Source organism: Gossypium raimondii, chromosome 11, assembly GCF_025698545.1.
Source record: "Gossypium raimondii isolate GPD5lz chromosome 11, ASM2569854v1, whole genome shotgun sequence".
Lineage (NCBI taxonomy): Eukaryota > Viridiplantae > Streptophyta > Magnoliopsida > Malvales > Malvaceae > Gossypium > Gossypium raimondii.
This window is the reverse complement of record NC_068575.1, coordinates 12,842,087-12,848,302: the sequence shown is the minus strand read 5'-3', so window position 1 is coordinate 12,848,302 and position 6,216 is coordinate 12,842,087. Positions and strand designations below refer to the sequence as shown.

Here is a 6,216-nt window from a genome sequence, read left to right as displayed (position 1 = left end):
GATTCTGGTTCTGGTGAAACTAGAATTTCAACACTTTGTTGAACTTCTTCTGAATCTTAAGCGTCAGTTGGCTCCTTTTCAACTTTGACAGTGCTGGGTTCTACTGTCTTTCCGCTCCTCAATGTCAACTCTTTGCAATGTTCCTTCCCCTGATTTCTTGGATTCTTTGTGTCACTAGGTAGAGCACCTTGTGCTCAGTTCCTGAGTTCAGTAGCAAGCTGGCCCACTTGATTCTCCAAATTCCTTAGAGTGGCGTCCTTTTTTACCATGTATGCCTTCAATAGATTCTCTACGTTATCGGATGGTTCCGCTTAAGCTACTTTCTAAAATTTTTGGAGGAAACTAAGCAGCTGAGTTGGTCTAGGTTGGGTGTAAGTGTTACTGGTTTCAGCCCCTTGGTTACTCCAGGAAAAATTCGGGTGATTTCGCCACGATGATTTATAAATGTTGGATTGCAGTCCTTGCCTCCCTCATTTTTGGTTTTGGTTACCCATGTAATATACGGATTCAGGGTTCGATGGACATTCTTCAAACAAATTTCCTTCCCCACAATACACACAGGCTATATTCTAAAATTGGTTAGGTGGTTGGGCTGTAAAACTGTTAGACCCATTAGTGGTAAGATTCTTAAGCATTGAGGATACTGAAGATACCTGAGATGCGAGTGAAGTGAGAGCGTCCACTTTATGTATTCCAGCGAGTCGTTTTCCTGACGCTGCTCGATTGGTTAGCCATTGATAATTGTTGTTGGCAATCCTTTTAATAATTTTGTAAGCCTCATTATAAGACTTAGAGAGGAGAGCACCATTAGCAGAGGAGTCCACTACCATTCTTATGTGAGTGTTGACACCATTATAGAATGTCTCAAGTTGAATGCAATGTGGGATTCCATGATGAGGGCACTTTCGTAATAACTCTTTGTACCTTTCCCATGCCTTATATGGGGACTCATCATCTAGTTTTTGGAAGGTAGTGATCTCATTCCTTAACTTGGCATTCTTGCTTGGTGGGAAATACTTCATGAGGAATCTCTCGGCTAACTCTTGCCATGTAGAAATAGAGTTAGGTTACAATGAGTTCAACTAGGCACGAGCTCTGTCCCTTAGCAAATATGGGAACAACTTCAGTTGTAATACATCTTCGGGTACTCCAGCTAACTTGAAAGAATCGCTCACTTCCATAAATAGTCTTAAATGAAGATGAGGATCTTTAGCTTCGTTACATTTCTTCTTGGAGTCCCTTGCTTTGACCTAGATTTTGCAACAATCCCAGTCTTTACCATCACTTGAGACTCTCGAGCTACTTGAATAAAGTGTTTAGTATTCCTTTCTTCCATAGCTAGGCAATCTTGATAGATGAAATAGACCCTTTAGGTTTTCTTGCATGTGCGCCAGATCATCTAACTTGGGGCTTCTTCTTACCATCATTCCGGAGGAAGTTTATGGGCGAGCAATATCTTGAGGCTAAGAGACGAGAGTTTATGGATCTTCTTCAAGGTACTCTACAGATAGACGAGTACGAGGCTAACTTAGTTTGGTAGAGCTAGTATACTCTAGAGTTGGTATTTTTTGAGGTGACCCATTGTAAGAGGTTCAGGTTTGAGCTGAATCGTGAGATTAAGCTCTACCTAGTTGCTCAAATTACCAAGGTCTTCGACGAGTTAGTGGAGAAGGCTCGTACATTAGAGGAGACTTTGGGGAAGAATTCCAAATCTTCTTCGTCTGGAGTTGTGAATAGGTCGACTGAGGCTGCTAGTAATTCTAGTCGTAAGGGTAAGAGAGGTCATTTTTATAAATCTGGACAACGTGTTGCTAGTAGTCGTGGTCAGGATAGGCAAGCTACAATAGTTGAGGTTGGTTCTACTAATTAGAGGGCTACTGCATGGCCGATATGTGAGCATTGTAGTTAACGTCATTGTGGTGAGTGTTGGAGGATAACAACTGCGTGTCTTTTCTGTGGCTTCATGGAGCACCGTGTGATTGAGTACCCGAGGAGAGCCATTGTTGCTCACGATCAGCCTGTTGTTGCTGTTGCTATTGCACCTACTCCAGCTCGAGGGAGAGGTTGTGGCAAAGGTGATGGTGGTAGAGGTGCTGGTCGGCGTGGTGCTGGTCAGTGTGGTGCTGCTCAATGTGGTCCAACCAAAGTTTATGCTGTGAGGGAGCCCCGGACTAGAGAGCCACTGATGTTATCGTAGGTACTATCACACTACAGTCTTTTCCTTTACTAGCCTTAGTTGATTTCAGTGTGACGTAGCTAGAGAGTTAGGGATTGAGGTTGAAACATCTAGATCGAGTGTTATGGTAAGAGCCCTTTAAGTGATAGTGTAGTGGCGGATCGGATATATAGTCATTATCTTTTAAAAATTGAGGGACATGTGTTTCCAGATAATTTTTTTGAGTTACCATTTTAGGGTTTCGATATTATTATGGGTATGGATTGGTTATCCAAGCATCAGGCTATAGTGGATTGCGAGGTGAAGTTGGTGACTCTGTGTGGTGCTGGCGGTTCAGAAGTTGTTGGTGGTGGTAAGAAATTTGAGTTGTTTCCAAATGTGATTTCTTCGTTTTGTGCTAATAAGTTGGTTTGGAAAGGTTGTGAAGCTTATCTAGCCTATATATTGAATGTCAATAGTAAGGAGATGAGGCTAGATGAGATTTGGGCTATCTGTGATTTTCTAGATGTGTTTCCTGAAGAGTTGTCTAGTCTACCTTCAGATAGAGAAGTTGAGTTTGTTATTGAGCTCTACCCGAATACTATTCCGATGTCTGTTACGCCCTACCACATGGCACTTAAGGAACAGAAATAGTTGAAACTGCAGTTCCAAGAGTGGATGGATCGTGGGTTTAGTCATCCGAGTGTGTCTCCGTGTTGTTTTTGAGGAAGAAGGATGGAACTTTTAAGCTATGCATCAATTATCGCCAACTGAATAAGTTGATCATCAAGAATAAGTATCCATTACCGAGGATTGATGATCTGTGTTGACACCATTTTTTTTACGAAAACGGGGTCGACTTGGATTTTGGAAACGAAAATGAAAACGGGAGTCGCCACCAATCCTTTTTGATGAGGTGTGATCGGATCACCTCAAAAAGTGGTTATTTTTAATAAACGATTTAATTTTAACAAAACAACGATTTTGGTCCAATAAATTCAAAAAAATGGGTTCGGGAGTCGATTACATACGAGGAAGGATTAGCACCCTCGTAACGCCCAAAATTGGTACCTAGTTGATTGATTAATGTCTTAATGTAGAAGATTGAAAACTTTAAAGAGATTTAAAATATGATCCTAAAAATAAAAATAGAAAAAATAAAACTCGAATGACATGGATTGAGATTTATGAGGATATTTAGCTATTTGGTTAAACGAGAAATCGAAACTTAGCATATTAGGGCACGTTCCTCGAATTTCCAAACGCAAAATATAATCTTACTTTGAAATTTTAAAAGGTTATTTGGCTATTTGGTCGAATGAAAAAATCGAAACCCATCACATTAGGGCACGTTTTCTCGAATTTCCAAACGCAAAACATTGCCTTACTTTGAAATTTTAATAGGATATTTTGCTGTTTGGTCGAATGAAAAAAAAATAGAAACCCAGCAGATTAGGGCGCATTTTCTCGAATTTCCAAACGCAAAATATTGCCTTACTTTGAAACATTTTCCTTTTTGAAGCATGGTGTTAATATGCATAATGGAATAATAAATATGATAATATGAATGAAAATAATATGAGCAAAAACGAAAAATAAAAAAAAGAAAAATCAATCAGGTATATACAATAACAAATAAATAAATAAATAAACTAAAACATAAAAAAAGGACATATGAATAATTAAATAAATGAACATAAAGTAAAATAATAACAATAAAGAAAATAGATAAAATTATAAAATATGAAAATATGTATGTACATATAAGGGAAATATATATGTATGTATATACATAAAATTATAAATATATGAAATATATATATATGTTTTAAAGTTATTAAATATAAAAGGTTATGTAAGTATATATATATACATGTATATATATATAAAATTATAAAAATATATAAGTATGTATATATATGTATTCGTGAAAGAAAAAATGTATATGGATTTATATATAGATATGTAGATAAATTATAAAATATATAAAAATTAGTATGTATGTATATATTAAATATGTTAAAATATATATGCGTGTACATATATATAACCAATTATATAATAATAATATAATAATAAGACACATATATTTAAAATTTACATAAGTGAATATAAATGGAAATATAATGATAATAACAATAATATTAACAATAATACTAATAATAATAGTAAGGATAATAATAATAATATTAATAATACTTATAATAATAGTAATAATAAACTAATTAGCTTAATAATAATAATAATAATAATAACAATAATAGGACTAAATTAAAAATAAAACAAAATCTCATGGGGAAATCAGAAGCAAAATAAGGCAGAGGATCAAATTGTGACACGCGTAAAACACAGAGGGATCGAAATGAAATTTTCTCTTTCCCTCAAAACGACATAGTTCTAGCGTGGGCTCAACTGAAATCGAAAATAAACTAAAGGGGAAAATTTAAAAATAAGGAAAAAAACTAATTACGAAAACATTAAAAAGCGGAGGGGCTAAAAGCGCAATTTACCCTTCGCATAAAAACATGCGAATCTCCTGGAGCGGGCGGGTCGGATCTCGGGTTAAGCCAAAATGACGTCGTTTTGGTGCTTGAGAGGGCTGCCCAAAACGGCGCCATTTTGCTGGCCTATAAAAGTCAGTTTTTTGACAAAAAAAAAACATTCAGTCCTTGTGCAGAAAAAAAAACTTTAAACTCTCTCCCCCTCTATGGCTGCTGCCCAAAATCTGGCAAGAGGATCGCTTCAACACCGCCATGGCCGGTCTTTGGTCATCGACAACGTCATTGGCCGTCTGCGATGGCGAAAAGTTGGAAAGATGTGTTTTTTTTTCTTTTTATATATATATATATATATATCTGTTGTATATGTGTATAGTTTTAAAGAAACAAAGTAAAGATAAAAACAAATAAGAATGGGTTTCGAAAAAAAAAAACTTTTCGCCGATCTGCCTTGTTCCCTTTTTTACTTTTGTTGCAAAATTTCTGATTCTGTTCTCTTTTTTTTATTTCTTTTTGAAAAAGGAAAAGAAAGGGGGCCCTCTCGTTTTTACAATAATCGGCTTTATAGCCAAATGAAAGAAAAAAAGAAAATAAATCCCTTTTCCCTGCTTTGTGGTCTGTTTCTGTTTGTTGCATGTTTGCAAGTGTCGATCCAAGTGGATGGGCGGTGACGTGACCATGGCAGTGGCGACGTGACCGTGGCAGTGGCAGGGCTAGGGCGGCGCCTGCTGGTCAGATTTGAAAATTTTATTTTTTCTGATTTGGGTTTCTAGGGTATTGGGTTTGTTGGGTTTGTAATGGGTTATTTGGGTAGGTTTAGTTTGGGCTGGGGTATTTTGGGTTAATGTTTTTGGCACAAGGCCCGGGTAAAATTGGGTTTGTACAGCTGTGAGTAATGGCCCTGCTCGTTGTCGTGTAACGAGTACAGAGCAAAGACCAAGAAAAACCAATTTTGCCCGGTCTCGCCAAATCTTGACTTCTTTGGATTCTTATTTTTTTCAAGTAGCCTCATTCCAGTCCACTGGGTCTTGTTGCTTCAATCCACTTCACTGCACTTCAAAGAGATCTGACTTGTAGCTTCAATCTTCTTTGCAACAACTTCAGGGGGAGAAGATTCGTGGTTTTAGTCTGTTCCACTACAACGTCAGGGAGATAAGACTTGTATCTTCAACCTGCTCCACTGCAACTTCAGGGAGATAAGGTTTGACATGATGAGATCCGCTATCTACAGTCTGCTCCACTACAAATTTAAGGAGATAAGACTTGTTATGGTAAATTTAATCCGGCCTACTGCAACTTCAGAGGTATAGGATTTATCATTTTAATCTGCTCCACTACAACTTCAGGGAGATAGGATTAATTACTTCAATCTGCTCCAGTGCAACTTCAGGGAGATAAGACTGGATGCGATCTGCTCTATTGCAACTTTAGAGAGATAAGATCTGTGGTTTTAATCCGGTCCACTACAACTTCAGGGAGATAGGATTGGTTTATTCTGTCTTCTCTAATGCAACTTCAGGGAGATAAGACTGGATGCGATCTACTCTACTGCAACTTCAGAGA

General features: G+C 37.3%; 1 non-coding gene across 1 annotated transcript; it reads left to right on the top strand.

Moving 5' to 3' along the window:
* The first annotated feature begins 885 nt into the window (after nt 1-885).
* On the top strand, nt 886-992 carry LOC128035031 (small nucleolar RNA R71). Its single transcript, XR_008191435.1, has one exon. It is a non-coding gene; the product is annotated as a small nucleolar RNA R71 (small nucleolar RNA).
* Nucleotides 993-6,216: the final 5,224 nt, after the last annotated feature.